At 46.9% G+C, this 25,796-nt stretch overlaps 1 protein-coding gene, 1 long non-coding RNA gene and 1 other non-coding gene across 3 annotated transcripts in view; 2 read left to right on the top strand and 1 right to left on the bottom strand.

The window, feature by feature from the left end:
* LOC137302345 (zona pellucida sperm-binding protein 3-like) overlaps positions 1-25,796 on the bottom strand; it is a 1,023,493-nt gene that overhangs the window by 853,846 nt on the left and 143,851 nt on the right. The window lies entirely within an intron of this gene.
* trnak-uuu (transfer RNA lysine (anticodon UUU)) lies at positions 6,154-6,225 on the top strand. The gene has a single exon. It is a non-coding gene; the product is annotated as a tRNA-Lys (tRNA).
* On the top strand, positions 10,555-10,933 carry LOC137302044 (uncharacterized). Its single transcript, XR_010958407.1, has 2 exons — positions 10,555-10,684; positions 10,772-10,933. It is a non-coding gene; the product is annotated as an uncharacterized lncRNA (long non-coding RNA).

The raw sequence follows: 25,796 nt of genomic DNA on the forward strand, positions 1-25,796 counted from the left end.
TCTTACTGCACCGCCCCAACTTGCCAAATGTGCACCTTTCAACCTCCATTCGCAGCTCTGTCGCGCTGCCCGTCGCCCACGCAACTCAACTGCTGAGAGAAAAGAGCCAACAAGCATCAAAACAAAAACAAGTTCTTCAGTTACCATCCCCTGGATCACAAGATTCCCCAAGTAAATTTCGTGTACAATCGGGCGGCTGTCTTTCCAGAGACCAGCCCTGCTTTTTTTGTGTTTGTCTGTCGAGCGGTCACGCAGATCGAAATGTATCGACTGGTTTCAAGGCACAAATGAACATTGGTGTGAATGGGACATGTGCCCAATAGAAACAGCGGTCGGAGCAGAACAAACTTAAAGGAGTGAGATCGTGAAAGTGAATGTTAGAGTCGGCAATGGAGCAGGAAAGTGTCCATGAGATGGAAGGAGGAAAGTAAAGGCGGCCTATTGATTGTGGAAGGATGAAAAAGCTGGGAGAAGAGGCGGGTTTGAACTGTGGAACATCAAGTACAGGCATGTGAGAGTGCTGGGATTTGATGGAATAAATAGGTTTTCGCCACCAAAAATTTTTTTTTTTTCACGTATTAAGGATTGATCGATTGTTGCATTTTATTTGCAAGCGTGGGAGAGAATAAAAGGAGCAGCGCACACTATGCCGTGACTCGGATTCGAACCGAAGTTGCTGCGGCCACAACGCAGAGTACTAATCACTATACGATCACGGCGCCACATGTCAGTAGTTAGCGATCTGCCCGAACTATATAAATAGCGCCTTTAAGGTAGCAAAACATCCCAAGGCACTTCACAGGAGCTTTTTGAAACAATATTTGACCCCGAGCCACAGAAGGAGATATTAGAAGCAAAATACTGCAGATGCTGGAAAGCTGAAATAAAAACAGAAAATGCTGTAAATAATCAGCAAGTCAGGCAGCGTCTGTGGAGAGAGAAACAGAGTTAACGTTTCAGGTCGATGACGCTTCGTCAGAACTGGAAAAGGTTGAAGATTAAACAGTTTTTAAGCAAGCAGAGAGCGTTTAAGGAGCATCTTAAGGGAGGAGAGAGAGGTAGAGAGGCGGGGAGGTTTCGGGAGGGAAATCCAGAGCTTTGGACCCAGTCGGTTGAAGGCACGGCCGCCAATGGTGGAGCGATGAAAATCGTGGATGCGCAAGAGGCCTGAATTGGAGGAGCTCAGAGATCTCGGAGGGTTGTCGGGGTGGAGGAGGTTTCAGAGCTTGTGAGGGGCGAGGTCATGGAGGGATTTGAACACGAGGATGAGAATTTAAAATTTGAGATGTTGGTGGACTGGGAACCAATGTAGGTCAGCGAGCAGAGGGGTTCTCCTCCTGAACGGTGGTTTGAATATTTGGAGGGGGAGGTGAAAAGTCTCTCGATTTGATATAATGATCCCACTTTTCAACTCGGTTGGAGATGGGGGCAGTAGTTTGCAAGGACCGAGAGGTCAAGGGTGAGTTTTTTGAGGAGGGTGCGATGACGCCAGATTTGAAGGGGAGGGGGACAGTACCTGAGGAGAGGGAACCGTTAACAATATCGGGCTAACATGGTGGCCAGGAAGGGAAGTTTGGTGGTCAGTAGTTTGGTATGAATAGGGTCGAAGGAGTAGGGGGTGGGTCTCATGGTCAAGATGAGCTCAGAGAGGGCAAGAGGGGAGATAGGAGAGAAACTAGAGAAAGATGCGAGTTCAGGGCTAGGGCAGGACGGAACCTGACTGGAAGTTTAGCTTGTGGGCTGGGGGAAGGGAGAGAAACGGAAGAGGCAGCTGAACGGATGGTCCCAGTCTTAGTGACAAAGAAATCCATGAGCTCCTCGCACTTGTTGTTGGAGGTGAGGGTGGAGGGAGGAGGGGAGAGGGGTTTAAGAAGATGGTTCATAGTGAAGAGAAGCCGGGGTTATCTTTACATTCCAGGATGATCCTGGAATAGTGAGCAGTTTTGGCAGAGAGCAGGACCTGATGGTGCTTTAAGTGCTGCCGCCAGATCTGGCGATGAATGGCTGAACCAGTTGTCTGCCAGAAACGTTCAAGTCTGCGACCTTGGACTTAAAGGATGGGAGATGAGGCTGCACATCACATCCCTTAAACATTGTTACCCGTTTCTGTCTGAAACTGGTGAGTGAGTAAATAGAAAGTAACAGAAAAAAGCATTTTAATCCATCAAACTTAATTCTGATCATTATTATAGCATGAAACCTGAACAGCCCATCCCTCAAACACTGATTTAAAACCAGTCCCAGGACCCTGAGCCACTGTGAAAATGCTGTGATCCCGACCTGATTCGAACTCGCAGTTTTCTGATCGGGAATCAGACGCTGTCAGTTGCGACAGGAGGTGGATCCGGATCCAGAGGAGGGAGATCGGTACCGACCGCCGCCGGGACTCTCGGAGGGCGAGAGGCGGAAGCAGCAGCAGCCAGACCGCCTCAACAACAGCTCAGGATCCCCGCTCTCTCATCCAGCCGCTGCCGGCGGAGAGCTGCCGGTCCCGGCCTGAGCCGTGTCTGGGAGCCGCCTGCCGGTCTCTCTTTACTGAACGGGACCGATCCAGGTGCAGCTCACACACAGGCCCAGGAATCCCACTCCGGACAGATTCACTTCTTTAAACCTTGTTTAGATTCAGTGAATTGGGATTTAATTCAATCCTCATCTGCCCTCCGCTCTGTCAGTTCAGGACTTTATTTAAACCGATACTTGGAGCTCTGTTTTACAGGGTGTCGGCTGTTTAAATATTTCTCAGTCCCACTACTCACATTAATAACACTTTTTGCTGCGAACTGCTGCTTGATACAAAGTGCCCAGGAATTGGGGAATTTCTCCCGGGGACCGGGGAACTGACTCGGATTCGGCTCAACCCTCAAATCCACAAAGTTTTTGTCACTGCTGCTGTCCAGGATTAAAGGAAGGGACCGAACCAGAAGTGGTTTTAAATTATTACTGACAAATCAGAGTAAAAGGCAAAGGATACAGTCTGCTTATCTACAGGGCTGAGTCCCTGCCCGCTTCACTGTCTGTCTCCCGGTTTATCCGTCTGATTGAGTCTCTGCTTTATTCTCTGGCTCTTTGTTTGCTGTCTGCAGGCCTCCCGACCCGACTGACTGACTAACTACCGGACCGTGTGTCGGAATGAATGACTGGGACTGAGTGTCTGCCTATTTATGGACCTGAATGGCCACATTTCTCAGTTCCTGCCTTCGCTCTGTGTCACGGGCCTGTCGCTGTCTCTCAGGATGACAACACACCCACACCCTTCACACACCGCCTTTGACGACTGAACGCAGGTTTGCTCAGTCTGTCCCCGCAGCTCCTTCGGGAGTTTAATGATTTTGGAATGAAGAGTTTTTCCTGTGTGACTTGTGAAGTTTTGATCAGTGAAATGTTTGTGAAAGGGAAGGATTGAGAGCTTTTAGTGTGGGACAGAAGTGATGTTGTTTAATGGAGAAGTCACGCGATGAAATGAACATGAGCAGCGGTTTCCAGAGTGTGGCGGTTATCGCGTTTTCCTCACACGCGAAAGGTTCCCAGGTGGGAATATTGTTTGGGAATTTGCTCTTGTGAAAAGTGGGAGATAATTGGCTTTTCCTGTTAAATTTAACAACGGCTGCACCACATTCCTGGTGTCATAAACACTGAACATTTTAACCAGACTCTTAAAATACAGTCTTTAAAATGAGAACGGATGAAAATTCATCAAATGCAAAACACAATAACTTCCCCACGTGTCACTCGGTAACCATGTTAGTATTTCCGTCAGTCAGTCTGCAGAAAGTTATCGCTTCATTCATGGCGATTACAACAATCATTCATCTTTCACAGAGTTTCATGTGTTCATTTATTAAAGTTCATAATTGTTTTGTGAAAATTATTTCCCTGATCAGGAATCAAACCCACACCGCGGCGGTGAGAGCCCCGAATCCACACCACCAGATGCCGCGCAGTGGGTCGAGTAACGTATCGGCACAGTGAATGCAAAGAACAAATTAAAAAGTAGAAGCAGAAAATGTTGCGAACTCTCAGCAGGTCAGACAGCGTCTGTGGAGAGAGAAACAGAGGGAATGTTTCAGGTCGATGACCTTTCATCAGAACTCGCTCCACAGATGCTGCCTGATCGGCTGAGTGTATCCAGCATTTTCTGTTTATATTTCAGATTTCCAGCATCCGCAGCACTTTGCTTGTGAAATTAAAAAGTAGCCCAAGTTGATGAAAGTTGCACCAGTGAAAATCCTGGGTGGAGATTTAGAGGATGCGACAGTGGGAAGGGCTGGACTGCGATTCGAACAGTCCTCCAAGCAAATTTCGGGGAAGTCATCGAAATTTAAAAGAGGACTGGGAACGGGAATAGAACGACAGGCTCACGTGACAGGGCATTGGTATTCGGAATGTCCAAAATGCAGTCCCCACTGCTCTGATGACCTGAATCAGACAAATAGTAATTCACAACACAGGACAAATCCATTTGATTTGAGTTTTGGAAACCCATTCACGACAGCAGCTGTCCACCATCAGTTTACTTTTCCAAACTAAAGGGTGTGAAGCTTGCACGAGTGATGATCTGTGCTGTATTATTTCTGAGCAGCAGACTCACTTTGCCCCATCAATGCCTATTTGTTGGAAGGCGCAGTCCCCATTGGTCGAGGGGATCGGTTTCTCGAGCTGTGATTCACCATCCTCTATTTCAGGAATATTCCGGTTTGCTGAAAATGAGATGAGATGAAACGAGCAGGTCCAACGAGCCGGTCTGTAACACTACACGGCATCTACAAAGTTGTCTCTTGCACTTACAGTGAAGCGGAGGGCAGTTTTCACCCTTAAACCAGCAAGTTTGGTGGCGCAGTAAATAGTGTAGATGGGAGCAGGAAGTAGTGAAGGGACATTGATGATTAAATGAGAGGGTAAAACTGTGGGAGATGGAGTTCAATGTGGGGAATTGTGATACAATCCACTTAGAACATTAAAAAGATAAATCAGAGTATTTTCTAAATGACGAGAAACTAGGAACTATGGAGGAGCAGAGAGGTTCAGGGGTCCATCTCCAGAAATCACTAAAAACTAGTGGACAGGTACAAAAAATAATTAATGGAATGTGAGCCTTCATCTCAAGGGGCTGGAATACAAAGGGTGGAAGTTATGATACAGATGCATAAAGCTCTGGTTAGACCACATCTGGAGAAATGCGTTCAGTTCTGGGCACCGTACCCCAGGAGGGACATATTGGCTTTGACTGGGTGTGGAACAGATTCACCAGAATGATACCGGGGCTAAAAGGGTTAAATTATGAGGACAGGTCTTGTCGACGAGACTTTTATTCCCTTGAGTATAGGAGGTTAAGGGGTGATCTAATTGAGATGTTTCAGAAGATAGGGGCGAGGGGAGTGTAAGAAGATGGTTTGTAGTGGAGAAGAGAAGCCGGGGGTTATCTTTACATTCCAGGATGATCCTGGAATAGTGAGCAGTTTTGTCAGAGGAGAGCAGGACCCGATAGTGCTTTATGTGGTCCAGCCAGATCTGGTGATGAATGGTTAACCAGTTGTCCACCATAAATGTTCAAGTCTGCGTCCCTTGGGCTCACAGGAGTGGAAATGAGGGCAGTACCAAGAGTATCGACCAGGGTGAGAGAAGAGGAATGGTTTTAATGGGGAGAAGGGCATCAAAGATGGAGGTGAGGGTCTGATCGAGCAGATGGGTAGCTGCAGAAATGTTGTGGTGAATGGAGGGCCAAAGGCTGGACAGTTAGGAATTTGAAAGTGCTGTTGTAAGTGACCTGGGGGAGAGTTTTTTCCAGGGATGAACACAGAAGGAAGTGGGTTAGTCCCACTCCCCTGCTCTTTCCCCATATCTCTCCAAATTTTTTCATGTCAACTATTCACTCAATTCCCTTTTGAAAGTTACGATTGAACCCACTTCCACCGCCGTTTCAGGCAGTGCATTCCCGATCATAAAAACTCGCTGCGTAAAAAAATCTCTCCTCATTCCCCCGCCCGTGGCTTTTTTGCCCATTGATCTTAAATCTGTGTCCTCTGGTTATTAACCCTTCCATCACTGGAAACAGTTTCTCCTTATTTGCTGTATCAAAACCTGTCACAATCGTGAACCTCCATTAAACCTTCTGGGTGTAGTCTCAGTACCCTTCCTGCTGATCATCCCTTCAGTTCCCAGGTGGTCTAGCGGTTAAGATTCCTGGCTTTTACCCAGGTGGCCCGGGTTCGACTCCCGGTGTGGGCATAATAGATTTTTCGTCCCAGCCTCGCAATTTGCTTGCAGTTCGGGCTGTGGCTGCTGCTTCCTCCCTCGCTTCTGTGTCAGACCCACAATCACACTGAGAAATGAGGCAGACCACAGCTCTTAAAGGGACAGTGCACTAAAAGCAACAATGTCCAGACAGGTCACTCAGCAGCTCATGGCCAAGTGTTTGACTACAATCCTTTTATCATTCACTGTAAAACACGAGTCTCAGTGAAACACTCAGAATATTCTGGAAAAACTCAGCGAGTCAGGCCGAATCTGTGGAGAGAACAGACCAATTAACTGAGAGTCTCAGTGAGACAAGGGTTCTAAAAACCTTCATTCACCTGACGAAGGAGGTAAGCTCCGAAAGCTTGTGATTTTCAAATAAAACTGTTGGACTATAACCTGGTGTTGTAAGATTCCTTACATCTGTGCAGTTTAGATCTCGCCTCAGACTTCAGATAAAAGGTTTGTTTCCTGGACACTCTGCTGGTGTCTCTCTGTATCTCTGAACTCAGTTACACCGCTCTCTACCTCCCTCTGCTGGTGTCTCTCTGTATCTCTGTACTCAGTTACACCGCTCTCTACCTCCCTCTGCTGGTGTCTCTCTGTATCTCTGTACTCAGTTACACCGCTCTCTACCTCCCTCTGCTGGTGTCTCTCTGTATCTCTGTACTCAGTTACACCGCTCTCTACCTCCCTCTGCTGGTGTCTCTCTGTATCTCTGTATCTCTGTATTTCCACATCGTTCACCTGAGGAAGGAGGTAGCCTCCGAAAGCTTGTGAATTTAAAATAAAATTGCTGGACTATAACTTGGTGTTGTAAAATTGTTTACAATTGTATCTCTGTACTCAGTTACACCGCTCTCTACCTCCCTCTGCTGGTGTCTCTCTCTATCACTCAATCCGCTCTGTTTTTTTCTTCTTTTTTTCTTCTTGCTTTTTTTTCTTTTTTTTTCCCTTTTTTTTTACCGCAAGTTAAGGCAACAGGTGAATATCCACGAGAAGGCACGGAAAAGATAAGAGAAAAAGGTTTTTTTTTTCTTTTTTTTTTCTTTTTTGTTGAGAGTCCAGACCGCGGGGTCAATCCTTTTTTTTTGTTTTCTTCCAAATTAGGCCCCCCTTTTATAAGAAGGGGGGTGTGGGTGTGCTTACAAACTAAAAACGCAAAGAAACCAAAACCAATTTTTCAAATTAAAACTTTATTCGCCTTGTCCAGGATGCACTCCAGCCCCTGCGGTGCCCACCGGTCGCGGAAAGCCTCAAGCATACTGGCAGACACCACGTGCTCCATCTCCAGGGCCACCCGGGCGCGGAGCATTCCGCGGAAGAGAGGCAGACAGGCCGAGCGACCGCCCCCGTGGACCGCAAGCATCTTTTTTTTTTTTTTTAATTAGGCCCCCCTTTTATAAGAAGGGGGGGGTGTGGGGTGTGCTTAAATACTAAAAACCAAATAAACCAAAACCAAGTGTTCAAATTAAAATTTTATTTTCCTCGTCCAGGATGCACTCCAGCCCCTGCGGTGCCCACCGGCCGCGGAAAGCCTCGAGCGTACCGGCAGACACCGCGTGCTCCATCTCCAGGGCCACCCGGGCGCGGAGCATTCCGCGGAAGAGAGGCAGACAGGCCGAGCGACCGCCCCCGTGGACCGCAAGCATCCTGGACCTGTGGATATCCAGGATGCACTCCAGTTTCGTCTAGTTTTCTCGTTTATCCTGGGACAATTGGAGTCAGGTGACTGCAGGTTTTGTATAAAAGGTGCTGGTTGGTGGGTAAAGTGATAGTTGAGTTGTTTGGTATCATGGGGGTTTTTGTAGTGAGAGGTTTGTTCTCGGTGCTGGTGTTTGTTGGAGTGGTTTGTTGCTCTGATATTTGGCAACAGTTTAGAGGCCAGAGATTTCCATGGAGAAGAGTAAAACCCACCCCTGTGCCCCAGAGAGTCCCTCCCTCTGTGCCTCCCTTTGGTTCCCATTTCAGTGTGTCTGAGGGGAGAAGTCTGTCTCCACTGCAGACTGTGATGGTGCAGTGTGGAGAGCAGAACCTGCTGGTGAGGGTAGACATGGATTTATTTAGAACCAGGCACCTGATTAAAGCTGCTGACCTGACCCTGGGGACAGCAGGTTGTCGGCCAACTGGGATCCACTCTCAGAACCACACTGTCCTCTTTGACTATGGGCTCCATGAATGTGGCAGCAGATTGCAGGTAATGTGATTCCTCAACTCTTGCTCCAATTTCACTGTGTAGATTACTGCCCACTCAGAACTCATTAACATCGGGGGAAACTCCAGCCACTGAGGAGATCCCTGAATGAAATCTGTGTATAAATTCTTGCCCACTGTTAAATATCACCCTGTGTGAAACTACTTCTTTATTTTGCCATGTCTATCTTAGCTTTACTTTTAAAGAACTTCAACTTGTCACTGAGGGACTGCACCTTTCTTAAATGGGTCATTACCACTCTCGAACTCTGAGATTCAATTCTATTGACCTTGAACCTTCACCGACATTTCTCCAAACCACTCTGTTCTTTTGTGCCTCAATTGATTTATCTTTTCCGTTCCTTCCTGTGGATATTCAGGCCTGCTGCCTCAACTTGTGGTCAATGAATGTTCAGTGTGGAAGTTCCTGTTGAGAATTCTCTTGAAAGATGAAACAAGTGGAATAATAATGGGATACAATGTATTAAAGGGGAACTCCACTTTTGGTTATTATACCTGCCAATCCCCTTGATTCCATGGACACAGATGAGGTTTAAAAGTGATGTTGTGTTTTGTGCTCCATATCAGGGGTAACTTGAAGCCCCTTAAGGTGAAAGCTCTATTCCATATGGGAAAGAATGCTCATCAAATCTGGCAGTGCCAATCATTTCAGGGTTTCTGACTGCAGGCCTGAAGTCCCCTGTAATAGAAGGTGGACTGAGCAGAGTAACAGAGGCTGCTCCAGGCAACTTCCACCAATGGTGGAGCTGCTTCAATCATGTGTCATTGAGGAGCAGCTGAAACCCCTCAAACTGCTGCTTAACAGGGCAGGAAAATGACCAGAAAAAGATTTTGTCCAATGAAACCAGCTCTTCATTCCTTAACCTGATGTCTTTCAGATGGCTGGAGATTTCCTGGTCTACACCACCCACCTGAACCACACCCCAAATGCTCGTGGATCTGTCATTGTGAGAACTAATGGAGCAGTCATTCCCATTGAGTGCCACTATTTTAGGTAAGAATCTTTACTCTGTGGCAAATAAGGTCCACAGCAGGTGCAGTTCTTTGACGTTGTCCTGAAATTACACTCCTGTCCTACCAGGAAGGGCAATGTGAGCAGTGACCCTATCAAGCCCACCTGGATCCCATTCAGCTCGACCAAGTCTGGAGAAGGGCTTCTGTCATTCTCACTGCGTCTTATGAACGGTATGTGATGTGTGGATGGGGAGTGCTTTTCTGTTGTCTCCCACTGGGAGTTACATCCACTGTCTCCAACCCTTGTCCTCTTGTACTTCAGATGATTGGCTTACAGAGCGCACCTCGACTGTCTACTACCTGGGTGACCTCATTCACATTGAGGCCTCTGTTTCAATGACCAACCACATGCCCTTGAAGCTCTACATTGACAGCTGTGCAGCAACATTGAGCCCAGACAAGGATTCCACCCCAAGATACAACATCATTGACTACCATGGGTAAGGAGCTCTGTGTTCTCCAGCTGGTTATGTCTCAATAGGTTCACTTAATTCACTTTTTTTTCCTTTTTTTAATCGTTCTTCAGTTGCCTCCTGGACAGCAAAGCTGAGGACTCCTTTTCAACCTTTGTGTTGCCAAGAGGTGAACGTGAGCTGGACAAACTCCAGTTTGACCTGGATGCGTTCCGCTTCTTTGGAGATGACCGTTCCTTGGTAAGAGGAAGCCAAACATTGGGTTCCCCATGTTGGGAGGAGGTCACTAAATAACAACTTGTGTTGAATGTGTCCCTCAGATTTTCATCACCTGTCACCTGAAAGTTGCTGCAGTGGATCGGAGAGATTCCATGAACAAAGCTTGTACTTTCCAGAATATGTAAGTTCCCTCTCTCTCAGGGATGTGTTGTATTAAAGGATGATGGACAACCTGGTTGATAAATGGATTCTCTGGTTCAGCTGGACCCCATTGGAAGAATCGACCAATGACGTGTGTGCCTGTTGTCATCTGGGCAAGTGCAGTGCCATGAGGGAATTCCGACTTGATTCCAGAGGAAGGAGGGATCTTGTATCTGGACCTGGTAGGACATTGATCCTCTTGATTGTTGGAGGTCACCCTTTACCCTCTCTAACTGGAATGTTTGATATTGCAGGGAGTGATGCTGAATTGAAGTGGGAGGGTGAGGCCTCACTTGGACCCCTGGTCATTCTGGATCCTGATGTGACAGACCTGGCAACTGAGCCCCTTAATGAGGTTGAGCAAAGGATGCAGGAGAGGTCTCCGGGTGGTGAGTTGGCCGACTGCAAGTTTCCATTTTCCCTCCGTATTTCCTTCACTCACTGACCATTGGTTTTTTTCGTTCCTTTTTTTTAAGGTGTGGCGTTTGTGGTGGTCCTGATTTTGGCCGTGACTGTGAGCGCTGTCTCTCTGATCTCTGCTTCTTTGGTCGCCTTGTTCCTGCACAGGAAACACAAGCAAACCCAGTTCAACTAGTTATCAAATGACTAATAAAGCAGTGACTACTTGTATCTTCTAATGGCTGGTTGCTCATTTTTCATTATCTGGCTCCAATCAGCATGCAATGGGTGCTTAATACTGTTAGTAACACTCCGCACTCCTCCACAGTTCCTCCTGTTAGTGAAATGGGTTTTAATGGGTCCATGCAAGTAGTGGCAGAATGGCTGTTAATAGTGTATCCAGGCCCAGTCCAGGGATGGCTGCAGCAATGGGTGAAGGCTTGCCAGGCCCTCATTGTACAAGTCAATGAACTTTGAAGGGACAGTGGGACTGGCCTGAGGTACTGGTGCTAGCTGGTTGATGGCCCAATCATTCCCTTGGTGCTCTGTGGCTATTGATCAGTTGAATCCCCACACAGGCTCCAAACTCCAGTTAAACTTTCCTGTTTGGAGCTAATTGTCCAAACACCAATAGGATTGAAAGTCAGTGGACTTGGAACTCTCTTCCAAGACTGAAGATCTCTGCCGCTGGTGCAAAGATTCTTCTTTAGTGGGGCTGGGACTCCAGGTAGATTTCAAACGCCCAGTGTAAAGGTTAATGTACACGGGCCAATGATGTGCCCAGTGGGTACAGGCACAGAGAGTGCGAGGGACAGCGAGCCCAGCGGTTGTGATGTAACTCCGTTGGATTTGAATTTCACCTGTCTTTTGAGAAGACTGAAGTTTCTTTATGTTCAGCTTCTCCTCACGACAGGCCCTCGGGATTGTACTGTAAGTCGTTAGTCCTATTTTCAGATTACATTATTGTTTCATTCACTGTATTTGAGGGGTGGTCATAGGAACAGGAGTAGGTCATTTAGCCCCTCGAGCCTGGTCCACCATTCAATGAGACCATGGCTGATCTGTGACATAACTCCATATACCTGCCTTCGTCATACCCCTTACCTTCTTTGCATAACAACAAAATTTTAAGCTGAGATAATAGATTTAACAATTGAGCGAGCATCAACTGCCCTTTGTGGAAGAGTGTTCCTAACTTCTCCCACTCTTTGCGTGGAGAAGTGTCTCTTCACTTCACTCCTGAAAGTCCTGATTCTAATTTTTAGTTTATGTTCCCTGGTCGCTAAACTGGCTGTGTTTTTATAACTTTACAGTGAATTGGGTCCAATCCATGTCAGGGACACCCTTGCCTTGTGAAATACTGAAATTTGTTCATAAAATATTCAGATTAATAAGAAAATGTTTAACTTTACTGAGCTGGGTTTTTCTTTCTGGTAAATCAGACATTCAGGGGGTCTATTAAACAGGATGGGAGCTGTTAGCAGTAAACACCCTCGCTTCAGACAACATTCTTTGGCAGGTGGAAACCATTCCTCCATTTAAATCAAACCATGGTAATATTTTACTTGAGCTATCGGCTCGTTCTGTTAAAGTAGAATAACAATAAGTTAGTGGGAACTTTTAACAATAGCAATTCATTCCTGCTCACTGTACACACTGAAGGTGATTTTTCTTCCAGTGGAAACTGCAGTCAGACGGCCCCTCCTCACTTTCACTCTGAGCTTCCTCACACTATTGATAAATAGTGTTCGGAAACTTTAAACCCAATAGATGACAATACATTCAAGTGTAGTGTCGCTCCATCCTACCCTCTTCTGACTGTTGTCTGATTTACATATAAACATTTCAGGGAGACTTTACAAAGTGCATACACTGGCCAGGTCACCAGGAGAACTACTTTGGGATATTTTTATAATGTTGCAAAAAAATACCATGTAGAAATGCTTCAAGAATTCATTTTCAATGAAGCTTTGGATCTTACAGGACAGAAACAGGTGACTTTCCTCTCTCCCCTCATCCAATTTAATGTTCCTCTGTTCCAAGGTCCTTATACTACTCCCATTAAAAATAATTCATGGAGTCTGTCTGAACAACACTTTCAGGCAGAGCTCTACATTGTTTCTTCCCTCTCTGTAAAGATTTTTTTGGAACCATAAACATGTATCTTTTGCCATGTCACATTTGACCCTAGAAGTTATAGAATCATAGAAATTTACAGCACAGAAGGAGGCTATTCGGCCCATTGTGTCTGTGCCAGCTGAAAAAGAGCTATCCAGCCTGATCGCACTCTTGGTCTTGGTCCGCAGCCTTGTCGGTGACGGCACTTCAAGTGCACATCCAAGTCCTTTTAAAAAGCGATGTGGGTTTCTGCCTCTACCACCCTTTCAGCCAGTAAGGTCCATACTCACACCACCCTCTGGGTGAAAAAAATTATCCCCAGTTCCCCTCTAATCCTTCTACCAATTACTTGAAATATATGCCCCCTGGTTATTGGCCTGTCTGCTGAGGGAAATAGGACCTTAATACCTTTAAAAAAAAATTGTTTATGGGATGTGGGCGTCGCTGGCCAGGGCAGCATTTATTGCCCATCCCGAATTGCCCTTGAGAAGGTGGTGGTGAGCTGCCTTCTTGAAGTGATGCAGTCTGTGTGATCCCCAATAATTTTATACACCTCAATTAAATCCCCCCTCAGCCTCCTCTGTTCCAATGAAAACAACTCCAGCCGATCCAATCCTTCCTCATAGCTAAAATTCTCCAGTCCTGGACCATCCTTGTAAATCTCCTCTGGACCCTCTCTGGTGCAATCCCATCTTTCCTGTAATGTGGTGACCTGAACTGGACACGGGTTAAATTTATTAGTCCGCCTGTTCCCACAGGTCCCAGTCGAGTTTCTTCATTCCTTTCCTTGGTTCAATCCGTCATTCACCGATTGGGTTTATGACCGGTCACCACCTCCTGTGATTTCCCCAATTGGCTGCCCCTCTTCTCAGAGATTCTCTCGCTCCACAGACCACCTGCACTCTGTCGGTTCCACCAATCCGGGAAGCTTCACCTGTGATTGGATGAACTCGGTGACCCGGGCTCGTCATGGCGGCCGGATCTCCCACAATGCAGAGCGGCAGAGAAAAGGCCCCATCTGTGAGACAGGCCGCGCTGCACTCTGGGAGAATATTCGCACATGCGCACATCACCCGCCGGATCAGCGGCCGCTTCCTGTTGTGTCGCGAGACAAACTTTCCGTTTTTTCGGTTGAGAACGAGCGGTTTTTATTGTGACGGAAACTGACGTCACTTTTCCTTTGAATCGCGCGGTTTGATTTAAATAAACGGCGCACATGCGCAGTGTGGCGCGTCCCTCTTAAAGGGCCCTGGACCGGCCGAGAGTCCCCGAGCCCGGGGACAGGACCGAGAGACGGGCAATGGGATTAGAGCGGAGGGCGGCCCCGGGGAGGGGGAACTTGCATTTCTCCAGCGCCTGTCACATCCTCAGGACGACCCAAAGCCTCGCAGCCAATGGGGGGCTTTGGAAATTAGGTCACTGTTGTCATGTGGGCAGCCATTTTGTGCACAGCAAGATCCCACAAACAGCAATGTGATAAATGACCAGATAATCTGTTTATAGGTGTTGGTTAAGGATTAAATATTGGCCAGGACACCGGAGAGAACTCCCCTGCTCTTCTTCGAATAGTGTCGTGGGATCTTTTACATCCACCTGAGGGGCCGGACTGGTTTAACGGCTCGTGCAAAAGACGGCCCCTCCGACAGTGCAACACTCCCTCAGTACTGCACTGGAGTGTGAGCCGAGATTTTGTGCTCAGGTCTCTGGAGGGGAGCTTTATTCCTCAATCTTTATGATTCTGGAGGTGAGAGAGCGCTACAAATGAGCCAAGGCCGACACCGAGTACTTCAGAAGGGTCGTTAATTCTTCCGTCCCGTAACACGATGTGACTTTCTTCCACAGGAGAATTCGTGCCTGAACTTCCAGGAGTTTTGAGGAAAACCGCACCGGATTTGAATCAATCTGCTGGAAAATACTTGAGGCCGACTGGAAACCTCTTTGGATGTTCACACGGCCGGGAGGCAACAAGACAATTCGATGAGACTGTGAAGGATGTCAAGTGAAATCAGGGACATGGCGAGCAACGGTGTGAAGGTAACTGGGGGATCCCCGGGGTAATGCCCAGTCTGTTCAGGTGGGCTGTTTAAAAGGAAATGGAACAGTGCGGGGAGAAAGTTGTCTGGGGTCCGGAAACAGAGGGTCCGGGTTAATGGGAGTTGCTGAGATTGGAGAAGGGTTGGAAGTGGTTACCCCAGGGGTCAGTGCTGGGCTTACTTTTATTCGGCTCAACTGGTCTGTGCTGGTGTTTATGCTCCACACGAGCCCCTCTCACACCTCTCTTCATCTATCCCTATCTGTATATCCTTCTGTTCCTTTCTCTCTCATGTACTTATCTAGCTTCCCCTTAAATGCATCTATGCTATTTGCCTCAACTACTCCATGTGTTAGCAAGTTCCACATTCTAACCACTCCCTGGGCAAATAAGTTCCTCCTGAATTCCTTACTGGATTTATCAGTGACTATCTTCCATTCATGGCCCCTAGTTCTGGTCTCCCCCACAAGTGGAAACATCTCGATGTCTCATCTATCAAATGTAAACAATTTTACAACACCAAGTTATAGTCCAGCAATTTTATTTTAAATTCACAAGCTTTCGGAGACTTCCTCCTTCCTCAGGTAAATGTTCAGGAGCTCCTTGAAGCCTACGCATTTATACATATAGAACAATACATGGTGTTTACAGACTGCCCCTGCAACTGCCCGTTGCCAAGGCAATCACCGTGTTCAGACACAGAGGAATTGATCAGGAGAATGAGGCTCCGGGAATTCTACCACAAACCCCAAGATTTCAGCAGCGAACCCAATGAGACAATCGACGATCCGGAACAGCAGACAGAGGGATCCGCGGTACAGCAACCGAAGAGGAAAGAGTCAAACTGGACTCCTCCGGAGGGTCGCTGCCCTCAGCTGGACATGTATGCTCAAGCTGTCAGGAAATGCGTCAATGCCAGATTCATCAGCCGCACTCAGAAGACAGTCCAGAATGTCACCCGAGCACAACGCAACGCCATCAACGCTCTCAAGACCAACCGCAACATCGTCATCAAACCAGCGGACAAAGGAGGAGCCATAGTCATACAGAACAGAACAGACTATTGCAAAGAAGCATACTGACAACTGGACAACCAGGAACACTACAGACGGTTACCCGCAGATCCGACCAAAGAACACACCCACCAGCTCAACAAACTGATCAAGACCTTCGATCCAGACCTTCAAAGCATCCTACGCACTCTCATCCCACGTAATCCCCGCGTGGGAGACTTCTACTGCCTCCCAAAGATACACAAAGCCCACACACCCGGACGTCCCATCGTATCAGGCAACGGAACCCTGTGTGAGAACCTCTCTGGATACATCGAGGGCATCCTGAAACCCATCGTACAGGGAACCCCCAGCTTCTGTCGCAACACTACAGACTTCCTACAAAAACTCAGTACCCACGGACCAGTTGAACCAGGAACACTTCTCACCACGATGGACGTCTCGGCACTATACACCAGTATCCCCCACGATGACGGCATCGCTGCGACAGCATCAATACTCAACACCAACAACAGCCAATCTCCGGAAGCCATCCTACAACTCATCCGCTTCATCCTGGATCACAATGTCTTCACCTTCGATAACCAGTTCTTTACCCAAACACACGGAACAGCCATGGGGACCAAATTCGCACCCCAATACGCCAACATTTTCATGCACAAGTTCGAGCAGGACTTCTTCACTGCACAAGACCTCCAACCAACACTATACACCAGATACATCGACGACATTTTCTTTCTATGGACCCACGGCAAGGAATCACTAAAGAGACTACACGATAACATCAACAAGTTCCATCCCACCATCAAGCTCACCATGGACTACTCCTCAGAATCAGTTTCTTTCTTGGACACACGAATCTCCATCAAAGACGGGCACCTCAGCACCTCACTCGACCGCAAGCCCACGGACAACCTCACGATGCTCCACTTTTCCAGCTTCCACCCTAACCACGTCAAAGAGGCCATCCCCTATGGACAGGCCCTGCGAATACACAGGGTCTGCTCAGACGAGGAGGAACGCGATGGACACCTACAGACGCTGAAAGACGCCCTAGTAAGAACGGGATATGACGCTCGACTCATCGATCGACAGTTCCGACGGGCCACAGCAAAAAATCGCATAGACCTCCTCAGGAGACTAACACGGGACGCAACCAACAGAGTACCCTTTGTCGTCCAGTACTTCCCCGGAGCGGAGAAACTACGCCATGTTCTCCGCAGCCTTCAACATGTCATCAATGAGGACAAACACCTCGCTATGGCCATCCCCACACCTCCACTACTCGCCTTTAAACAGCCACCCAACCTCAAACAGACCATCGTTCGCAGCAAATTACCTAGCTTTCAAGAGAACAGCGTCCACGACGCCACACAACCCTGCCACGGTAACCTCTGCAAGACATGCCAGATCATCGACACAGATACCACCATCACACGAGAGGACACCACCCACCAGGTGCATGGTTCATACTCCTGTGACTCGGCCAACGTTGTCTACCTCATACGTTGCAGGAAAGGATGCCCCAGAGCATGGTACATTGGCGAGACCATGCAGACGCTGCGACAACGGATGAACGGACACCGCGCAACAATCGCCAAACAGGAGGGTTCCCTCCCAGTCGGGGAACACTTCAGCAGTCATGGACATTCATCCACCGACCTTCGGGTAAGCGAACTCCAAGGCGGCCTTCGAGACACACGACAACGCAAAATCGTCGAGCAGAAATTGATAGCCAAGTTCCGCACCCATGAGGACGGCCTCAACCGGGATCTTGGGTTCATGTCACGCTACACGTTACCCCACCAGCGAACAAATGTTATCTGTTTTTAATATAATGGGTCATTTGCTGGCTTTCTCTGCCTTCCGGATGTTTCTGCCTCTCTCTGTTTTTTTTCCCTGTTTGTTTTTTTGTTGAATGTGTATTCGGGGGTTCTGCAGGTGACACCTCTCTGTCTGAACACGGTGATTGCCTTGGCAACGGGCAGTTGCAGGGGCAGTCTGTAAACACCGTGTATTGTTCTATATGTATAAATGCGTAGGCTTCAAGGAGCTCCTGAACATTTACCTGAGGAAGGAGGAAGTCTCCGAAAGCTTGTGAATTTAAAATAAAATTGCTGGACTATAACTTGGTGTTGTAAAATTGTTTACAATTGTCAACCCCAGTCCATCACCGGCATCTCCACATCATCTATCAAACACCTTCATAATTTTAAAGATCTCCACCAGGTCACCCCTCAGCCTTCTCCTTTCCAGAGAAAAGAGCCCCAGCCTGTTCAGTCTATCCTGATAGTTATAACCTCTCAGTTCTTGTATCATCCTTGTCAATCTTTTTTGCACCTTCTCCAGTGGCTCCACATCCTTTTTGTAACATGGAGACGAGAACTGTGCACAGTACTCAGTGTGGTCTAACCAAGGTTCTATACAAGTTTAACAAAACTTCCCTGCTTTTCAGTTCTATTCCTCTGGAAATGAATCCCAGTGCTTTGTTTGCTTTTTTATGGCCTTATGAACCTGAGTCACTACATCTAATGATTTGTGTATCTACCCCGAGACCCCACTTTGCTCCTCTATCCCATTTGGACTCTTATTATGCAGGAAGTATGTGGCCTCCTTATTCTTCCAACTAAATTTCTACCACCTCACACTTATCTATATTGAAATTCATTTGCCAATTACACGCCCATTCTGCAAGGTTATTAATGTCTTCCTGTATTTTATCGCAGTCCTCTTCAGTATTAACGATATCCCTCAATTTGTCTGCAAATTTTGAAATTGTTCTTCCGATTCCCAAGTCCAAACCGTTGATGCAAATGGTGAACGACAGTGTTCCCAGCACCGATCCCTGTGGAACACCACTTCCCACCTTTTGTCAGTCTGAGTGACTCTCATTAACCCCTGCTCTCTGTTTTCTGTTTTGTTATCAGCTTGCGACCCATTCTGCTACCTGTCCCCTGACTCCACAAGCTCTGACCTTGGTCATGAACCTACTATGCGGTACCTCATCGAAGGCCTTTCAAGATCTTTCAAGATTTTCTTCTTCAGATATTGATTCACTTCCCTTTTAAATTCTGCTTCCCTCATTGTTTCTGGTCGGACATTCCATTGTCCGAACAACCCTCTGCATCAAAAAGAAAACCAACCTCTCTTAATTTGATGCCCTCCAGTTACCGACTCACGAACTGGGATGTGGGCGTCACTGGCAAGGCCAGCATCTATTACCCTGCCCAGTTGCCCTTGAGAAGATGGTGGTGTGCCACCTATCTTGAACAATTGAGTGACTTGCTGGGCCATTTCAGAGGGCAATTAAGAATCAGCCACATTGCTGTGGGTCTGGAGTCACATATAGGCCAGAGCGGGTAAGGACGGCAGGTTTCCTTCCCTAAAGGACATCAGTGAACCAGATGGGTTTTTACGACAATCCGGTAGTTTCATGGCCACCATTACTGATACTAGTTTTTTTTCTATTCCAAATTTTATTCAATTAATTGAATTTAAATTTCCCAGCTGCTATGGATTTGATCTCATGACTCCGGAATATTAGTCCGAGTCTCTAGGATTACTAGTCCAGTAACATAACCACTGTGCTCCCGTACCCGTACCAGTGGAAATAGATTTCCCTCATTTACTTTATCAAAACCCACACATAATTTTGATCCCCACTCTCTGATCTTATTTAAACTTCTCTGCTGTCATGAAAAGTTATGTGAAGACTCTCATCCTTGGGATCATCTTAGTGAATCTCTTCTGCCCCTCTCCATGGCCGCGACATTCTTACTAAAATAATGCACCAAAAACTGGACACAGTATTCTGACTGTGGCCTAACCCATGATTTGTCCAGGTGTAGCATTAACTCTTTCCTTTTATACTCTATGCTCCTATTTATAAATCCTAGGATCCCATGGGGGTTTTTGTAAAACAGCTTTATCAACTTGTCCTCCCACTTTTTAAAGATTTGTGTATCTGAATCCCTAAATCTCTCTGCTCCTCTACTCCTTTTACAGTTTTACAGTATCGTGTCTATTTCCTCTCCTTGTTCTCCTCACCTCACATCTCTCCCCATTAAATTCCATCTCACATCTACCTGCCCAAACTGCTCACCTGTCTGCCTCCTCCTGAAGTTGCTGACAATCATCTTCATGGTTAATCTCACTCCTTATCTTTGTGGCAGCTGCAAATTTTGACATTGTGCCCCTTACACCCAGGTCCAGATCATTTCTATCCACAGATATTGAGAAAAGCAATGGTGTCAACACTGACCCCGGGGATCACCACTGTTTAAATCCTTCCAATGCAAGAAACATCTGTTAATCACAACTCCCAGTTTTCTGTCCTTTACCCTTTCTCTCTCATTTCTCTCCAACTTCTCATTTCTATCCCTTACTTCTCATGCACAAACAGACTCTCTTCCCCTTTCCTCTCTGTCTTACACACAGACTGTTTCTCTTCCCTGTCTCCCATATTCTCTTTCCCCTTCTGACAAACCCTCTCTCCCATATTCTCTTTCCCCTTCTTACAAACCCTCTCTCCCTCTCTCTCCCTCACACCCGACCGCTCAAACTCTCCCACGTGGGCTCTCCGAGACTCCCTCCCTCTCTCCCACGCGGGCTCTCCGAGACTCCCTCCCTCTCTCCCACGCGGGCTCTCCGAGACTCCCTCCCTCTCTCCCACGCGGGCTCTCCGAGACTCCCTCCCTCTCTCCCACGCGGGCTCTCCGAGACTCCCTCCCTCTCTCTCACGCGGGCTCTCCGAGACTCCCTCCCTCTCTCCCACGCGGGCTCTCCGAGACTCCCTCCCTCTCTCCCACGCGGGCTCTCCGAGACTCCCTCCCTCTCTCCCACGCGGGCTCTCCGAGACTCCCTCCCTCTCTCCCACGCGGGCTCTCCGAGACTCCCTCCCTCTCTCCCACGCGGGCTCTCCGAGACTCCCTCCCTCTCTCCCACGCGGGCTCTCCGAGACTCCCTCCCTCTCTCCCACGCGGGCTCTCCGAGACTCCCTCCCTCTCTCCCACGCGGGCTCTCCGAGACTCCCTCCCTCTCTCCCACGCGGGTCTCCGAGACTCCCTCCCTCTCTCCCACGCGGGCTCTCCGAGACTCCCTCCCTCTCTCCCACGCGGGCTCTCCGAGACTCCCTCACAGTATTTTACTCACTTTTCATAGAAACTTACAGCACAGAAGGAGGCCATTCGGCCCATCGTGCCTGTGTCAGCTCTTTGAAAGAGCTATCCAATTTAGTCCCACACTCCAGCTCTTTTCCCATAACCCTGCATATTCGTCCTCTTCAAGTACATGTCTAATTGCCCTTCAAAATTCCCATGGAATCCAAAGAGCTTCTACAAATACATAAACGGCAAAAGGGTAACTAGGGAGAGAGTAGGGCCTCTTAAGGATCAACAAGGTCATCTATGTGCGGAACCACAAGAGATGGGTGAGATCCTGAATGAATATTTCACATCGGTATTTACGGTTGAGAAAGGCATGGATGTTAGGGAACTTGGGGAAATAAATAGTGATGTCTTGAGGAGTGTACATATTACAGAGAGGGAGGTGCTGGAAGTCTTAACGCGCATCAAGGTAGATAAATCTCCGGGACCTGATGAAATGTATCCCAGGACGTTATGGGAGGTTAGGGAGGAAATTGCGGGTCCCCTAGCAGAGATATTTGAATCATCCACCGCTACAGGTGAGGTGCCTGAAGATTGGAGGGTAGCAAATGTTGTGCCTTTGTTGAAGAAGGGCGGCAGGGAAAAGCCTGGGAACTACAGACCAGTGAGCCTGACATCTGTAGTGGGTAAGTTGTTGGAGGGTATTCTGAGGGACAGGATCTACAGGCATTTGGAGAGGCAGGGACTAATTAGGAACAGTCAGCATGGTTTTGTGAGAGGAAAATCATGTCTCACGAATTTGATTGAGTTTTTTGAAGGGGTAACCAAGAAGATAGATGAGGGCTGTGCAGTAGACGTGGTCTACATGGACTTCAGCAAAGCATTTGACAAGGTACCGCATGGTAGGTTGTTACATAAGGTTAAATCTCATGGGATCCAAGGTGAGGTAGCCAATTGGATACAAAATTGGCTTGACGACAGAAGACAGAGGGTGGTTGTAGAGGGTTGTTTTTCAAACTGGATGCCTGTGTCCAGCGGTGTGCCTCAGGGATCGGTGCTGGGTCCGCTGTTATTTGTTATTTATTTTAATGATTTGGATGAGAATTTAGGAGGCATGGTTAGTAAGTTTGCAGATGACACCAAGATTGGTGGCATTGTGGACAGTGAAGAAGGTTATCTAGGATTGCAACGGGATCTTGATAAATTGGGCCAGTGGGCCGATGAATGGCAGATGGAGTTTAATTTAGATAAATGTGAGGTGATGCATTTTGGTGGATCGAATCGGGCCAGGACCTACTCCGTTAATGGTAGGGCGTTGGGGAGAGTTATAGAACAAAGAGATCTGGGAGTACAGATTCATAGCTCCTTGAAAGTGGAGTCACAGGTGGATAGGGTGGTGAAGAAGGCATTCAGCATGCTTGGTTTCATTGGTCAGAACATTGAATGCAGGAGTTGGGATGTCTTGTTGAAGTTGTACAGGGCATTGGTGAGGCCACACTTGGAGTACTGTGTACAATTCTGGTCACCCTATTATAGAAAGGATATTATTAAACTAGAAAGAGTGCAGAAAAGATTTACTAGGATGCTACCGGGACTTGATGGTTTGACTTACAGGGAGAGGTTAGACAGACTGGGACTTTTTTCCCTGGAGAGTAGGAGGTTAAGGGGTGATCTTATAGAAGTCTATAAAATAATGAGGGGCATAGATAAGGTCGATAGTCAAAATCTTTTCCCAAAGGTAGGGGAGTCTATAACGAGGGGGCACAGATTTAAGGTGAGAGGGGAGAGATACAAAAGGGTCCAGAGGGGCAATTTTTTCACTCAAAGGGTGGTGAGTGTCTGGAACGAGCTGCCAGAGGCAGTAGTAGAGGCGGGTACAATTTTGTCTTTTAAAAAGCATTTGGACAGTTACATGGGTAAGATGGGTATAGAGGGATATGGGCCAAGTGCAGGCAATTGGGACTAGCTTAGTGGTACAAAACGGGCGACATGGACATGTTGGGCCGAAGGGCCTGTTTCCATGTTGTAACTTCTATGATTCTATGAATCTGATTCCACCACCCTTTCAGGGAGTGCGTTTCACATCTTAACAACTCTCTGTATGAAAAAAAAACTTCTCCTCATTTCCCCTCTCGATCTTTTGCCAATTATTTTAAATCTATGACCTCTGGTTACCGACCCACTTGCCAGAGGAAACAGTTTCTCCCAACTCGCGATCAAAACCCCTCTTGATTTTAACACCTCCATTAAATCTCCCCTTAACCCCTGCTCCAAGGAGAACAATCCCAGCTTCTCCAACCTCTCCACATAACTGATGTCCCTCATCCCTTGTACCATCCTGGTAAACCTCCTCTGTACCCTCTCCATGATCTTGACATCCTTCCTGAATTGAGGTGCCCAGAATTATACACAATACTCCAGCTGAGGCCTAACCAGTGATTTGTAAAGGTTCAGCATGACTTCCTTGTTTTTATATTCAATGTCCCTATTTACAAAGCCAGGTATCCCATACCCTTTCTTAACCACCTTATCAACTTGCCCTGCCACCTTCAAATATTTGTGACTCTGTACCCCAGGTCCCTCTGCTCTTGCACTCCCCTCAAAATAGTCCCATTTAGATTATACTGCCTCTCTGCTTTGTTCCTCCCAAAATGCATCACTTCACACTTCTCCGTCTTAAATTGCATCTGCCCTGTGTCTGCCCATTTTACCAGTCTGTCTATGTCCTCCTGAAATCTGCTACTATCCTCCTCACTATTTACTACGTTGCTAACTCCTGTATCGGTCGCAAACTTTGAAATTGTGCTCCCAAAACCCAAGTCCAGGTCATTTTGATACAACAAGAAAAGTAATGGTCCTAATACTGACCCCTGGGGGACCCCACTGCATACTTCTGTCCAGTCAGAAAAACATCCGTTCACCACGACTCTCTGCCTCCTATCCCCTAGCCAATTATGTACCCAAGTTACCGCCGTCCCTTTAATCCCATGTGCTTCTGTTTTCCAAATAAGTCTATTATGTGGCACTTTATCAAATGCCTTTTGAAAGTCCATATATACAACATCTACTGCACTACCTTCATCAACCCTCTCTGTTACTTCATCAAAGAATTCAATCAGGTTAGTCAGACGTGATTTGCCTTTAAGAAATCCGTGCTGGCTGTTCCTTATTAACCCATGCCTCTCCAAGTGAGAATTAATTTTGTCCTTGACAATGGTCTCTAGTAGTTTTCCCACCACTGATATTAGACTGACTGGCCTGTAGTTACCAGTTTTATCCCTCTCTCCTTTTTTGAACAGGGTTGTAACATTTGCAATCCTCCAGTCCTCTGGCACCACTCCCATATCCAAGGAGGATTGAAAGATTGTGGACAGAGCTTCTGCTATCACCACCCTTGCTTCCCTCAGCAACCTAGGATGCATCCCACCTGGACCGGGGGACTTGTTCACTTTGAGTGATGCCAACCTATTTAGCACCTCCTTTCTATCTATTTTGATCCTATCCAATATCTCTACTCCCTCCTCCTCTACTGTGACATTAACTTCATCCTCTTCTTTTGTGAAGACAGGTTCAAAGTCCTCATTCAGTACCTCAGTCATGTCCTCTGCCTCCACAAGCAGATTTCCTATTTTGTCCCTAACCGGCCCCACCATTCCTTTTATCCTTTTACTTTTTATATTTTTATAAAAGATTTTTGGGTTCCCATTTATGTTACCCGCTAATCTTTTCTCATATTCTCTCTTTGCCCTTCTTATATCCTTTTCAATTTCCCCCTGCACACTCTCCTGGTTTTGTGCTGTATTCTGTACTTGACAGTGGTCATAAACCTTTTTCTGTTTTATTTTAAGCTCTATTTCCTTTGTCATCCAGGGAGCTCGAGCTTTGGATGCCGTATCTTTCCTCCTTATGGGAAAATCCTTGGTTTATACCCGAACTATCTCCACCTTGAAGACCTGTCATTGCTCATTTACTGTTTTTTTTTGTCCAGTCTTTCTTTCCAGTCCACCTGTGCTCGATCCCTTCTCAAATCACTGAAATTGGCTCCCTTTCAGTTGGATATTTTCACCTTGGATTTTTCTTTGTCCCTTTCCGTAACTACTTCAAACCAAATTATATTATGATCACTATTACCCAGATGTTCCCCCACTGAAATACACTCCACTTGCCTTACATCATTCCCTAAAACTAGATCCAGCACTGCTTCCTCCCTTGTTGGGCTAGAAATATACTAATTAAGAAAGTTCTCCTGTACGAATTTTTCAAATTCTTCACCCTCTCTCCCTTTCAATTACTATAATCCCCTGCGTCTGTCTTTAAGGGGACACATTACTCTGAGTCACCTTCTTTTTCTTAATATACTTGGAAAAACCTTTAGTGTTGTCCTTGATATCCCTCACAAACTGGAGTTGGCAGCTGATATTGTGAGTGAATTTAATCCATGTAAAGAGCGGAAAGAAAAGAACAATTTAATGTTAAAGTAAATCAATCAAATGCCATTAATGACAAATATATTCAAATTAAATATAATCATCGGCTCAAAAATAGTCCTATTGTATTCCAGTGACAGATTCTGGAATCTAATCAGCCGCTTGGAGTTGTCGGACAGCTGCCCAGTGAGACTCGGCCTGTGATGGTTCCTCCCTTCCTCTGGGTAAGCACCTTGGCCAATATCGCCTTTTAATGCAGTAAAACATCCTAAGGTGCTTCACAGGAGTGATTATCAAACAGAATTTTTCACCGAGCCACAGAAGGAGATATTAGGACGGGTGACCAAAAGCTTGGCCAAAGAGTTCGGCTGAAGGAGCGTCTTAAAGGAAGAGAGGTGGAGAGGTGA

This window comes from Heptranchias perlo, chromosome 35 (genome assembly GCF_035084215.1).
Source record: "Heptranchias perlo isolate sHepPer1 chromosome 35, sHepPer1.hap1, whole genome shotgun sequence".
NCBI classification, from domain to species: domain Eukaryota; kingdom Metazoa; phylum Chordata; class Chondrichthyes; order Hexanchiformes; family Hexanchidae; genus Heptranchias; species Heptranchias perlo.